Source organism: Acomys russatus, chromosome X (genome assembly GCF_903995435.1).
Source record: "Acomys russatus chromosome X, mAcoRus1.1, whole genome shotgun sequence".
Lineage (NCBI taxonomy): Eukaryota > Metazoa > Chordata > Mammalia > Rodentia > Muridae > Acomys > Acomys russatus.
Window position 1 is genome coordinate 15833766 of NC_067169.1, and position 15232 is coordinate 15848997.

The following is a 15232-nucleotide window of genomic DNA, read 5'->3' on the forward strand; positions in this document are numbered from 1 at the left end:
ATTTACTGCCTCACACATTAGGCTTGAAATCTGCACATGACTGCACAAGCTTTCCTGTGCAGAAGCCAAGGGAGTCACTTGCTTCAGGCATATGACTACGGTTGCCATTCTGTTTCACTCTTCTCTTCCCTTCTTTCCTCTTCTTCTTCCCCTCCCCCTCTCTGTGTTTATGTGTGTACTCATGTGGGTCCTTAGGGACTGAACTCAGACCTTCGGGTTTGGCACCGAGAGCCTTTATCCATGGAGCCCTCTCGCCAGTGCCTCGCCTAGCTTTTTGAGACAAGGTTTCCTACTGCCTTAGAACTCACCGAATAGGCTAGACTGGCTGGCCACTGAGCCCCAGAGATCTGCCTGACTTTGTTTTCCTGGTGCTGTGATTACAAACGTACCACCCTGCCTGGCTTTTTCAACAGGAATTCTGAGGACTAAACTCAGGCCCTCATGTTGCAAGGTTAACCCTTCTCAGACTGAGCTATGTTTCCAGCCGCCTTGCCATTCTTAATGACTTAATCTTTGAAACTGTATTTCCTAAGTGGATGCTAATGGGCTGTTGGAGCGGGAAGCCTCCCAGCTTCCCCAGGACAAGTTCTTGGCCACCTGCCCCACCATCCCCACCCTGTCGCTGCTGCCGATCACCCCTGGCAGAGGCTTGGCAGCAGAAATGGGAGGACTGGGCAGGTGCCAAGTTGTGGGCGGGGCTCCAAGGACAGTCTGAGCCTGTCCGAGGTGAACACCTTGCCAGAGGGAGTTCAGCTTCAAATAGCAATGGAAAATCAGCACGAGAGAGGGGGGGAAAGCCTTTGTCCTGTTTTTTTTTTTTTTTTTTTTGAATCTCAGCTCTGTGCTTTTCGTTTTACACTATGCTCCACAAATTATGTAGCTTGGCTTGGCCTGGATTCTGGAGAAAGTTCGCAGGTGGAGGAGGGAGAGAGGCAGGAACTGCACATGGGAACCTATTAGGTTGCAGGTGAACTCAAGTGTTCCAAGGGGACACGGGGTAGGGTGTCAGTGGGTGGCTTTAGGGTCTTCCCCTTCTTGAAGTGGTTGCTTACACAACCTTAGAGCTCCTGTGGTTGTTTTATGAGTATTGGTGTCTCCCAGTGTGATGCTAAGCTCTGCCAGCACATTCGATCAGGATTTGAATTACCCGTGAGCTCCCTGGGTACCTGGCCTCATCCCCTGCTCTGGATCAGTTAAAGAAACACTCCATGCTTACAAGAAAGTTCACTGGGGGAAGCCCCGGAGACAATGAGCCCCAGTGCAAAATAGCTGCTTAAATGTTGTTTCTTCCTCCTGCTGGTCGCCAAGGCAAGAGCTTCCTAAGGCATGGATCAGGTGGGTGTCTGTCTGCCTGCCAGGTTGTTAGAGCAGTGTTTGGCATTGGGGTGGCAGAGCCAGCCAGCTCTCAGGCAGAGGAGGAAGGGTAGGCTGTTTAGTATTTAGGCCTTAAGGGGGAGGTTCTCAGTCCAGCCTCCAGCTGGGACTCCCAGTGGGAGTAGAGGACATGCAAATGCAATGGGAAGGATGTGTAGTGGTGCTGTGGGAAGGGAAGGGAGTGTGGGAAAGGTCTAAAGGGAAGACATGGGTATGGTGATGGGGTAAGGCTGCTCTTGGCTTGACCTGGGGAAGTGAAGAAGCCACTGGTGTTCCTGGGGCTGCACAGTGGTTAGAGTCCTGTGCCTCGGTGGGATCAGGGATGTCTGGACTTAGCCTGGACTTTTATGTTCCAGCCCTCCCACTCACTGAGGGCCAACTGTTGGAGGAAGAGAATAGGATGCTAATATCTATGTCACAAAGTGTCGTGAATGGGTCATGCTTGGCCCCCTTCCTCGCCTTCGGTGGGTTCTTCCCAAAGTCGCTCACATCAGACTCACTGACCAGCAAGGAAGAGCACAACACCACCAGGCCAAGAAAGTGGGGACTTGAACCCATGACCAAATTTTCTCAGATCTGTCCTTTGCTTCTTGTAGACTCCTACCTGTCCGGAGTTTAGGTTTCTCAGCAGGTAGCTGCCATGTGTAAATGGCCAGCAGGAGGCACCAGAGTGCAAGTGCAGGCAAGAGGCTTGGGTCCCCATAGGCCATAGTTGCATGTACCGGCTTTGTCTGGATTGGCCCTTATGAGCAGAGAATCCCTCCCATTAGTTAGCCTTCAGTGTAGTCACTACACAAGCAAGAGGGTCAAGGCGAAGTAGGTTGTCTGAGCATAGCATTTACTAGCTGTGTGGCATTGGGAAAGTTAACCACCTTCTCTGTGCTTGTGTGTTCTTGACTGTAAAGAATCATCCCATCTTAGGGAAATGGCCTAGGGTCTCTATTAGTTAACATGGATGGTTTAGAACAGTAGGTCCCATTAAATGAGGGTTATCTCACTCCGTGGTTTCAGAGCTAGGCTGCTGAGAGCCTTAGCCAAGATCTGCCTCTGAGGTGGCCCGGGGCAAGAATTCTGTTTCTTTTCTTTTGCCTGGGAACCTGGGCTTTAAAGGTCCTGTACTTCACTGGGCCAAAGGCAGATGTAATAGGAGATCTCAGCATGAGTTGATACTTCGTATCACAGATAGCAGGGGACACAGCTATTGCTAAGTTAGCTTGAGTGGGACGAAGCCTTTGTGCCAATTCTGAGCTTTTGCTGGAGGAGGAAGGTTCCCAGAGGCCAGGTAGTACAGGCTTTTGTCCATTATGTGAAGGAGTTTGTCCTTTATCCTCAAGGCCAAGGGGGAGCTCTGAGGTGATGGTCCCAAAATGGCCTTTATGAGGCTCGTTCTTTTCGTTCATTCACCAAAGACTCAGTGAACACCGGCTCCATGCCTGCCATAGCTCTAGACCCTGGAGTGGCGAGCAAATAGGCCTTTAAGGAGTGGACGGGCAGTGAGCTGGGAGTAAGTAGGATTAGGAAGCCTTTAAGAGATGGCAAGCCACAGCCATCAGAGCTGAGCATTACTTCTGCGCGAGGACCTGGTGGAGAAATACCGGCCCTCTGGATTCTTTGCATTTTGCAAGTTGCCAGAGGTAAATCAAGCATATACTTATCATTTCAGAAACTTGGCTTAGAACCAGCTTTCTTCAGAAGGCACACTGGGTTTCACCTCCACTCACCCCTAACAACTGCCTGGCATTTTTTCCTCAGTCACTAACCCCAACTCCAAGTGTTCCTGGTAGTCAGCAATGTACTCGGTGCACTGTCACAAAATGGCTACCAAAGGCTATAGGGCATGGAAATCGAAAGGCTTTCTTATGGAAGAAATGTCAGCGTTACAGTGGGTTCTCTAGGAAACAGATGCTAAAATGGTGGCGGGGAATGCTTTAGACCTCTAGTAGTCTCCAGGAAGGACTGGATGACATTGGATACAGAATAGTTACCCAGTAGCACCTGGGTGGTAGGGAGGAAGCAAGACTAGGCAGGGAGATTCCAGAGACAATATGAATCTAAAAAGTTGCCTCTGGTCCAGAGGGAGCTGGGAGCAAAAGGTGACCATCAGAGGAGCCCCATGTTGGGCAGAAATGTCCAGCCCTGAGTACCATGGTTTTGTTCAGACACTAGTGCTGGACCACCCTGAGAGAAATGGGACGTCAGCTCAAAAGCCAGCAGCTGCAGGCTGTCAGGCAGCCGCACTCGGTGCAGCTGGCACAAAGTGCTTTCCTGAAGGGGCTGTGACAGACACAGGAGCCAAAGGGTGCTCTGGGCATCCCGTGCAGAATTAAGGCAAGGTGTCTCTGCCTTCAAGGCTTTCACTGGGTTACCACTTGTAAGTGTTCACAATCCTCCTGGAAGGGTAATCCTCGAGAAAACTCCAGATTCCAGTTTCTAACAGGCTGAGCTGCTGTATAGGAGGTTGTTCAATTTGCCTGGTACCCTGGGAATTTCCCCCAAACAGACCAATGAGAGTGATCCTTTACCAGCGACGAAGAAAACCTTTTCTGTTTTCCTTTTTCCTAATTTGGCGGAGAAGATGCAAATGGATATGGATCCCATCAAAATGCTCCCACCAATGATAGATAGCCCCTATTTTGTTTCACTCCCGTTTGGGTTGTTAGCATGGCAGCAATTAAACTTGACAAAATAGTGATTAAGAAACAATGAGAGGCAAATGTACCAGCGCACCAGCGCGCATCTAGACCATTCCGAAAATGATCTCTTAAGTGTTTGAAATCTGCTTTATTTTCCTACCGCAGGAATGAGTTTTCAAAAAACAGCACTTAGAAAGGGCAATTTGCCACAAGCATTCCACGGCCCCAACAAACAGTATTTCTTTCTAATGGACTCTCCCCCTCCAAATTTTAGCTATAGTTCCCAAATCAGATTCGTATACAAAAGAAGGAATGAGCGTCACGCAATGCCCAGAAACGGAGCCTTTTCCTGCCGATTTTAATAATGCAAAAAGTAAATGAAACTTCTCAACAGAATAAGGCTTGCTGGCTTTCCAGGGCACCAGCTGTTGGGCTGCCTTGGTCTAGGAGGTCACGACCATCAGAAAGCCTAGGGGTCTAAGCTAATATCAACCCCAAAGTCAACTGTTGCTGCTTTCTGAGCAGGTCATTATAACACCTGGCTGTTCCTTCTAGGACTCAAGTGTGTGACTCACGGGGGACCTTTTAGAAAGAGGAATGAACAGCACAGGGCATTTTGCACTGTGGGCGTTTTGTTTGTTTGTTTTTGAAATCTTGATGCATGTCTGACTCGAGTGCAGCAGCCTCGGTCGTGTCTTTCTGTTTCTGATGTGCAAGCAGCTTTCCCGGTCTAATTATAGATGTAGTCTGAGCATCCGTGATCAATAGTTCTGAGTGTCCTCCCGCCTTAAGAGCTGTTTAGTTCTTGCTGATGGCCTGGCATTTCAACCTCACGCTCTAAGCAGGCTTTTCATTCTCCCAAGCCCCATCAGCAAAGCCCAGCTTTCTCCCAGGGCACCCTTTGAACTTTGCAGAGCTTGGATCAAGCCCCACCTCAGGAGGCCCATCTGCAGGAGGCTGCAACAAGTCTCACAATGTCCAGAAGATCTATAGCTGGCCAGAACCTGGACTGGCGTCAAAGAGCATCTCCCCTGGAGGTGCCCTTCTCCAAGGGGCTGAAGAGATGGCTGGCAGCAGAAATCAGTCTTGAGAGCAAGTCAACAGTCCGGCCGTGCGCTCTTTTTCAATCCTCTCCAGTGGAGTTGGAAGGAGCTCATTTTGGAGCCCCAGAAAGCCTCTGTTTAAGGCTTCTGTTTAATGAGAGATGCACAGCACAGGGGTAGCAGGGCAATGAAGAGACAGATCACAGTTTGACCCCAAGGGCACAGGAAACAGTGGAGCCAAGAGGTACTTAATCATAGGGTTTTAGTGGATGGGACCGAGTGGCTGCCCCTGGTGGCTCAGTGCCTCCCCCGAGCACGACCCCACCTGGGCACTCTGGATGGGCCCTAGGTCCTCTGCCAGGCTGGTGAGCACTATGGGAAAGATACACTGGGCTCACTGAGTGCCCAGTGAAGGAAAGAGGGAACACTGGAGGTTAATAACTGCTCCAAGCAAGGTGCTATCTCAGATGCTCTGTCGCCGGGAATTTAGTGTTGGGAAAAGCCCTCATCTCCCGCTCTGCAGACGTGGCAGGGTCGGGTGGGGGCGGAATACCGAGGGAGCACTTGAACAGCTTCCATGGCCACGGATCCAGCCCGCCTGTTTCTATGGAAACAGGCGCCAAGCTAGGAGCCTGCTGCTGGGAGCCAAGTCCCTGGCGGTTGTCAGGCTCAGCTGCTGGCTGCCCGCTGGGACCTGGAAGTGCCCTTTTCCAAAACCCATTCCTTGCTGGCTCTGAGTCAGAGGGGTCTCCTGGCATTCACTGTGCTTGAATCCTGGGTGGAGGACGAGAGGGAGAAGAGAGGAACGAATAAAAATATTTATGCTTAACAAACACTTTCATGTTTGAAGACTCGGTGTGCAAATGAGAACCGGGAACATCTTTGGTGAGGGGCTGTTGTTTCCAAGTAAATCTCTCCAAGCATACGTGCTCATGAAGCACCCCCCCACACCCCCAAAAGCTTCCTTTCTGTCATGATGGGTGTAACTTATTATTACCACAGCAGAGTGTGTTGCCTGGTCCTGGGAAAAGTGTGGATAACGATGGGTGAATATCTAGGGGCCACCTCTGTGTGCCTTGCTTGGTTCCCTTGTCAAGCCAAGGTTGCCTCGGCTGGATGTATGGAGGGTGTAGGAGGCAGCTGGAGTTCCTTGGAGACACTGGGCATGTTGGGAAAGCCATCCTGTTGCAGCTGTTCTGTGGCTAGGGCCTGAGCAGACCCCCACGATCTGTGACTGTGATGGGAACAACCCTTGGGCTTGGTGGTGGGCCAAAATTCTTGACCGGGTTGACTTGTATCTTCTGGCTCCTGAACATCGGAAGGCGCGTGTGACAACAACTTGTATGGAGCTCAGAGAGAGGTGATGGTGACGAGGAATGTGAACTTTGAATCCTGCAGTACTGGCTGGGAAGCCTTGGGAAAATGACCTGACACAGCCATTTCTTAAGTTAGAGGCCAAAATGACTACTACATGATGTTGTGTTATAGACCCAAATGCATAGGAATAGAAGTTAGTTGTTTGTTTGTTTTTTAAATAGAGACCCAGCCAGTAATGTTGGTGATGGCTAAGCCTGTACAACATGCAGGGAACCTTGTTAAATCTGTGCAAGACACACAGTTACTCAGGGATATTACTTGCCTTAAGGAACTTTACAGTCTAGTGAGGAAGTCAAGAGAGAAACATTAATAATTGTAAATATAGGTAGGAGATAAAAGGGGAAAGGTCAATGGAGTTCTTTCCACCCTCCTTCATATAGTTCTTTGGAGATGAAAATTACATCAGTGTGTACTACTCAAAGAAGGCAAGCTGCTGTAACAAATAGCCCTGAAATGTTGGTGGTAGGCAGCTGGCATACTGGGCATTTATAAAATGATTCAGAAGCCTATTGTCTTTCTACCTTCTAGAACCTGGGAATCTTCTGCTATTCTTTTTTTTTTTTTTTTTTTTTTTTTTTTTTTTTGAGACAGGGTTTCACTGTGTACTTTCAGTTAGCCAGGCATTGGCTGTGTAGACCAGGCTGGCCTCGTAGAAAGCTTTGGAGATTAGATCTCAGTCTATCCACATTCTATGGCTCGGAACTCAGTGCAGACCATCTGACTCTAATTCTGCTGAGGAATGTAGTCTTCGTCTGAACCTAGAGAAGAAGCGAAATAGAGATCATTGGACATAGGGTCATCTTGACCACAGTTGGGTCTGGATCTGGGAATTCAACAATACAGTTTTTATGGGAGGAGGGTAATGGTTGTTCTGGTTAGGTATTAGTATGTTATAAACCACTAGTTTAAAAATACCTTCATTTTTCTTATAAATATACAATTTGGGCAGAGCTCCGTGAGGGTAGATATTTGTTTTCCTCAGAGTCAGCAGGATTGGCTCAAAAGCTGAAGGCTGAATTATCTAGAGGCCTGTTTGCTCACATTTTTGGTGATTGATTCTGGCTATTGGTTATATATCTCAGTCTGGAAAATTTGGGACTCCCTTGGGATTTTTTTCATCTGTTTTAATCTAAACTTTATTTTTTAATTACTAGGTAGAAATTGGGTATACTTATGAAATCTGATGTATTGCCTTGATATATGTACATGTTATTGTCTTCATCTGTTTGGCGTTGCTGTAATAGAATGCTTGAGATTGGGCTATTTATAAAGGACAGAGATTTCTTTTAGTTCTTGAGACCAAGAAGTCCAAGGTTGAAGAATTTCTATCTGGCAAGGACCTCCTTGCTGTGTTATATCAGTCTGAAAAGCAAAAGGACAAATCTGTGCATGCATGTGTGCGTGTGTGTATTTGTGTGTCTGTAACTTGCTCTTGTGGTAATGAGCCCATTCTACAAATAACAACATTAATCCAGTTATGACGTCCAATTTCTCAGCACTGTTTCATTGGCGATTAAGTTTTATTTTTTTATTTAAACACATTTTTATTGAAAAATAAAATAATTCATATTACATCTCATTTGCTATCCCACCCCATGCATCCTCCCATTCCTCCCTCCCTCCTGCTTTCACCCCATTTCCCTTCCTTATGACTGTGACTGAGGGGGACCTCCTCCCCCTGTATATGCTCATAGGGTATCAAGTCTCTTCTTGGTAATCTGCTATCCTTCCTCTGAGTGCCATCGGGCTTCCCCATCAAGGAGATGTGGCCAAATATGGGGCACCAGAGTTTGAGTAAAAGTCAGTCCCCACTCTCCACTCAACTGTGGAGAATGTTCTTTCCCTTGGCTAGATCTGGGTAGGGGTTTGATGATGACTGCAAGTATTGTCCTTGGTTGCTGCCTTAGAGGCCATTAAGTTTTGAATAGGTGAACTTTGAGAGACATATTCCAATCATAGCAATTATAGGTTCACTAAGTCAAGGTGTATATCAGCTCACATATTTATCATTTATTTTTGTAGTATGAATAATTAAAATCTACTCTCCTAGAAAATTTCAAATAGATTGTCATTGGCTATAGTCAGCACAATGTACAATAGGATCTCTTGAACTTACTAACTGAAGTTTTGTGTCCTTTGACCTACATGTTCATATCCCTCTCTCTATTTCCTTGTGGTTTTTCCATGTGGTACGGGCAGCATGGATACCTCACTGGACTACAATCCTTCTACATGTAGCCTCGGGGCTTCCAATGCAAATGTCTGAAAATAGAAGTTGCATGCTTGTCTTTTCCAGCTTATCCTTAGAAGTCAATGGCATCAAGAATTACATCCACACAAGTGTTCAGTTTTCAGGTCTCTGGAAGTTAAGAACGTTCATAAGACTTTATTGGGTGGTCTTGGAGGCCCCACTTGCCAGGGTCAGGGCTCTCTTGGAGATTTCCTTCCTTCTCCAGGAGCCTTATGATGAATCCCTGAGACATGTTTGTGTGTAAGCCAGAGGTCAATGTCAAGTGTCTTTTTCAATTATTTTCTTCCTTACTTTTTGAGATGACGTCTCTTATTGAACCTGAAGCTCATAATTTTGGCTAGAATGACTGGCCAGCCTAGCCCTCCGGATCAGCCCGTCTCCTCCTGAGCCCTCAGTATTAGGGTGACTGGTCCACTCTGGCTTTTATGTGGATGCTTGGACTCCACCCTCAGATATGTATGCTTCCACATCAGGCATTTTACCCACTGAGCCATCTATCAAGTTCAGGTCTTAGGACTGTTGAAGGCTAGAAAGGAGAAGGGAGAGACACGGCTTCTTGCTCATATGGTCCAGTCTCTCAAGATGCATGATGGCTCCCACGATTTCCACTGAAGATCCTGAGGTCATGGATCTTGGACTCCAAACTCTAGGAGACAATCAGTATTCCAACAAGAAAGTCTAATGTCCCCAGGGCACATGTGGGAGCTTGAGACTGGTCACTTGTCAAACCCAATGCCAGTGTGTCAGCCCTGGACTCTCCCTCTATTCCTCATCCCTTCCTACTTCTTTCTAACGGTACCCTTAGGGGTCATCCACTCATCTCCTGTGAAAATGAAGCTTCTTGATGCAGGTGCCTACCTGTGGCCAGTTAGAATGCGGCATCTGCATAGTGAACTCTGCAAAAAGGCTTTCTGAAGCACCCTCCATCCTGATTTTTATAGGCTAGAGAAAAGGTTAAGAAGAGGAGAGTGGGGCTACAGGTCAAAGAACCACTAATGTCTCTTTGGTTTTATACAAAAGCAGGAAGAACGTCAGCAGAGCTCCTTGACTTCTGTCCCATGCACAATGGAGAGGAGAAGTTCTCGTGGCAAGGTGAGCTGGAAGAAGTCTTGGATATCGGGCTGAGGAGGATATGGGGAACTATTCTCTGACCAATTACTATGTAGATAAGTAAACCAATAGCTTGAGCCTGAGGTCTCCTGCAGCAAACCCAAGAGATGGGCTGAGGTTCTGGAGTTTTCTTGGGTAATGGTGATAGGAGCTATCAAGAGCAATGAAGAAGCAAGTCAGAGAAAAGGAAGCTGATGCAAACAAAGGGCGTTGCAAAGCTAGCTGCTGCAGTGAGCCACAGAAACTCAATCCTATGGAAAGTTCTGGGGGACAATGTCTGATGTGCAGTAGCTCAGTTATCCCAAGCTAGCAACAGGGAGCAGGGGTGGGGGGTTAGGGTATTGACTACCCTACACATGCTTTGATACTTCCAATGTGGTAAAAAGAAAGAAAAGAAAGAAGGAAAGAAAGAAAGAAAGACCCTTCAGGAACAGGAGTAGAGATGTGAATACTGGCTATTGAAAGTCAGCCAGCATTCTCCACAGTTGAGTGGAGAGTGGGATATGACTTTCTCACGTACTCTGGTGCCTCACATTTGACCATATCCCCTGGAGGGGGAGACCAGGAGGCACTCAGAAGAAGGACAGCAGGTTGCCAAGAAGAGACTTGATACCCTATGAGCATATACAGGAGGAGGTAATCCCCCTCAGGAACAGTCATAGGGGAGGGGAATAATGGGAGAATGGGAGGGAGGGAAGAATGGGAGGATACAGGGGATGGGATAAACATTGAGATGTAACAAGAATAAATTAATAAAAAAATTTTTTTAAAAAGTCAGCCAGAGCTCAGCAAACTGGAAAGGTGGGGGAGGGGAATATGGATGAGGCTCTCACAACCTATAAGATACTGGTCGTAGCTGGAGTTCACTAAGAAGCAGGATACTCAATGCATGAAGGGATGCTCAGGACATAGAAACACCACAAACTGGGAGTTGAGGGAGCTAAGAGTTGGGAGAGAGGGAAAAAGAGGCGACAGATGGGGCAGTGAGAGATTGGGGAGGAATGATCAGCAGGGTTTGGCAACAGATCTCACATGTACACACGTAGGAGGCAAATTACCAGAGATAGATTATAAACAATGCTCAACCACAGTAGCTACATTTTTAAACTTCCAGGAAAGCAATGGAATTCATCAACAGTCCTGCTGGGCCCTTCGCCATGCCAGCAGCTCAGCCAGTCACTTCAAGGTGCAGAGGTAGATTATATGGCATCCATCTTCTCAGGTGTGGCCACGGGCCTGGTTCATTCCAGACTGTTCCAAGCTGTGCTGGATGGGGCAGAGGATGGGGAGAGCCCTGGGTAATGCATCTGTGAGGAGATTCAAGAGCACATCTTCATTCCTCCACCGTGCAGCCAAGGGCAGCTCACTAGCCTCAATTTCCTGGCCTGTGCTGTGGAAACAACTGTATGCATCCTCCTGACCACGCACTGATTTTCCTTCAAGGATGCAGCCTGCTTAGGAGCTATTTCTCACAAATGGATTCCTCTTGAGAGTTCTGAGGCCTCTGTGGGTCACACGTTCTGCCTCTGTCAGGTCGGACGTCCTGTGTGCTTTCACTTTTCTGTACTGTCACCAATAGCTTTGCTTCCCAGGATCATTCCCCTGCTTTTCCATGTATTGGAGCCCTGGCCTGGGTGCTTCTTCCAGCCTGGAAGGCACTCTCCTTGTGCAGAATAGGCCTGAAAGATCTGGTGTGGTCCCCAAGAATAGGCATGTCCTAGTCTTGAGCCTTGTGATTTGGGTACTTGATGGCGGAAGGGACCTGAAGATGGGACTACCTACGGCTCCTGAGATGGCAAGCTTACATCAGATTATCCAGATGGGGCTTTATTTAGAAAAATTTAAAGACAGGATCTTATGTAGCTCAGCCTAGTCTTGAACTCACTAGCAACCACGGGTGGCTTTGAATTTCTGATTCCTCCTGAGTGCTCTGATTACAAGCCACCATGTCTGATTTTATGAGGTGCTAGGGATGGAACCCAGGGCTTCATGCATGCCCCACAGGCGCTGCACCAACAGCTACATCCTCAGCCTTTCCAAGAGGGAGGCAGGAAAGCCAGAGTGTGTGCAGCGTGTTGATGGCAGCAGTAAAGGACCTGCGAACATAGTACCTGAGCATGATGTGGGCCTGCTTGTGGGTTGGAAGTGTCAGATGCCCCAAGTCTCCTGTCTTAAAAGCTTGGTCCCCAGTTGCAGCTCTTGGGAGGCAGAGCAGAGCCTTGAAGAATTAAGAACTAGTGGGATATCCTTGAGGTTACAGGACCCTGGTTTTTCTCCTCCTCTTCTCTTCTGCTTCCTGGTCATGAGGTGGACTCTTTGTTCTGCCACGTATGCCTTGCCATTACCATCTGGGATACCCACCGGAGGCTCAAAGCCGTGGGTCATCTGATCTTGGGCAGGAACATCTTATATTGCAAGCCAAGATAAATCTTTTCTCTTTATAAGTGAATTATCTCAGATATTTTGTCAGAGTGATCGAAAGCTGACTAACACGTGGGCCAAGAGCCAAAGTATTTGTGTGACCTCTGGCAGCTGGCAAAGGTGAAGAAATGGATTCTCCTGTGGAGTCTCCAGAAGAAACACAGCCCATCTGATCCATTTTGCTCTTCTGACATCTAGGAGCTAACGCGTTTGTGTCACTTTAAGGCTCAAAGTTCATGGGAACATATTACACCAGCAAGAGGGATTCACTCCCTCTTTAAGAGCAGCCTGCAGCTGATGCCTGTTGGTGACTGTGAGTAATTCTCACAGCTTCTGTACCCTACAAGCAGGGTAACTCAGGCACGGGTCTCTACTCTTTCTCGGGTCCTTTATGGGATTACATTCTTGTCATTGCTGCTCTAAGGGGCTTAATAATGCAACCCCTTTCTTACCTTGTGTCACTTTTATTTATTTATTGTGTATGGTATATATGTGATGTGATGTGATGTGTGTGTGTGTGTGTGTGCACATGTGTGTGCAAATGCACATGTATGCGTATGGAAGACTGAGGTTGATGTCAGGTGTCTTTGGCAACCACTATACTTTTTCTCTTTTTTGTTTTGAGAGGTGGCCTCTCACTGAATTTGGAGCTAACTGAGTTTGCTAGACCGTGAGCCAGCAGGCTCCAATGATCCTCCTGTCTTGGCTTCCCTAAGATTGGGTTAAAAGTGCCTGGCTTTTGGTGTGGGTGCTGGGGATATGAACTCAGGTCTTCATGCTTGCATGCCGAACATCTCACTGGCTGAGCCGTCATTGGTCATTGAGCCATTTAAATACTTTCCAGTTGAACACCTCTAAGTCCCTCCTCAGAGAAACCACATGCACTCAGATCCCTATTCAGTATAGAATTCTGGAGGAGTCCATCCCAAGATAGTCCACAGAGGGCACCTCCGGTGGCCTGGGTCTGGGTTAACTGTCTTTTATCTTGTCAACTTTATGAAGCATGCTGTATTTCTATTTTTCATGGGAGGAAGCTCAAACTCTGGGTTGAATCCTACAGCTGCCAAGTTGAACAGCCCAGATGTGAAACGAGGGATGCCAGAATTTCAAGCTGTGCCCTGTCTGCTGAGGGGATTTGCAAACCATTAGGGACCCCGGTTTATGTCTCAATTTCTTCTTCTTCTTCTTCTTCTTCTTCTTCTTCTTCTTCTTCTTCTTCTTCTTCTTCTTCTTCTTCTTCTCCTCCTCCTCCTCCTCCTCCTCCTCCTCCTCCTCCTCCTCCTCCTCCTCCTTCTTCTTCTTCTTTATGACCATCAAGGACCAGAGGCCCGCTTAGTCTCGTTGCCACAACCAACAACCACAGTGTATTTGTCTGCTGGAGCTGCTATAACAAAAAGTACCCCAACTTGAGTGTAAATGTGTTTCACAGTACCGGAGGCCAGAAGTACAAAATCAGGACTTGGTAGGGTTGAGAATCTGTTCTGGGACTTTCTCATTGGCTTGTAGATGAACATCATTGTATTTTCTCATCATCTCCCCTCTATCCATGTATCTGTACCATTTTCCAGTTTTAAAAGAGCGATACTATACTGGATAAGGACCTATTCCATCTTCACAGGGCAGGAACCTCAAGGCAGGAACTGATGCAGAGGCCATGGGGAGGTGCTACTCATTGGCTTGCTCCCCACGGCTATGCTCAGTCTACTTTCTTATATAACCCAGAACCACCAGACCAGGGATGTCACCACCCACAATGGGCTGAGCCCTCCTCCATCAATCAGTAATTAAGAAAATGCCTTACAGCTGGAGCTTATGGAGTCATTTTTCATAATTGAGTTTCACTCCTCTCAGATGACTCTACGTTGTGTCAAGTTGATATCAAAGTAGCCAGCAGAGTCATCAACAATGCTATTTCCACAGGTGGTTACATCCTGAGGCTCTGGGGTCAGCACCTTAACAGGAGGATTTTGAGAAGGGCACAAGTCATCCAAACAGCTTTGCAAAATATCCCTTGGGAATCCTGTGCATTTGTCTAGGATCATGATTCTATTTTGGGGGGGAGGAGGTGTCTAGAATTCATAATTACTTAAAAATGTTTCCTTATTTTGGGTATATGAGTGTTTTGCCTACATGTACCATATGCATAGGCATGCCTGGTGTCCTCAGAGACCAGAAGAAGATGTGGATTCCCTAGAGCTGGAGTGATAGACAGTTGTGAGCCGCCATGTGGATGCTGGGAACTGAAGCTGGGTCCTCTAAAAGATCGGTAATTGCAACAACTAAGTTATTGATCTAGCCCCAACCATACTTTAAAAAAAAATCAAAAACAAAAGAAAGAGGCAGATTATATAGCCTAGGTTGGCCTCTAACTCACTGTGTAGCTTAGGATGCCCTCACATTTGTACCAACCCCATCTCTGGCTTTTAAGTGCTATGTGTATAGGCATGAGCTGCCACACCCAGGCTCACCTTTAGTTTTTGTGGAGTTAAAATGTTACATCGACTCAGCTGATAGCTGATAGAAAGATGCTGGGGTCATGAGCTGATGGCTTCCTGTGCAGGGGAAAGAGGTCAGATTGTCAGCCTCAGGATGTGTCCCCCTAGGGCCTGAAGTAGAAGACCAGTTCATTGAGATCTGCCTAAGGCCAGACGACTGTCCCTCCCATTTATCATTTTGTCCTTGTCCTGGCCCAGTGCCCAGTACCAGACAGGGCTCCAGTGAGTCTGTTGGTTGCTTTAAAGGACACTAGACCTCTGGCTACTCGGTAGAGTCACATGAACCTTGGGTACGTGGGCAGGACATGAGGTTGCAGTCAGAGGAGACCACGCATCAGAAAAGACCACTGATTGGGGGTGGGGGTGGGGCTGTGAAGCTGAGGAAAAGAATCCACATGGAGTCATTCACTGAGCACACATGACAAAGGCTGGGACATAGCCATGAAGTTGACCTGTGTAGTGTTTCCTGGTAACATTAAAAAAAAAAAAAAAAAAACAAAAACAAACAAACAACAAACAAACAAACCA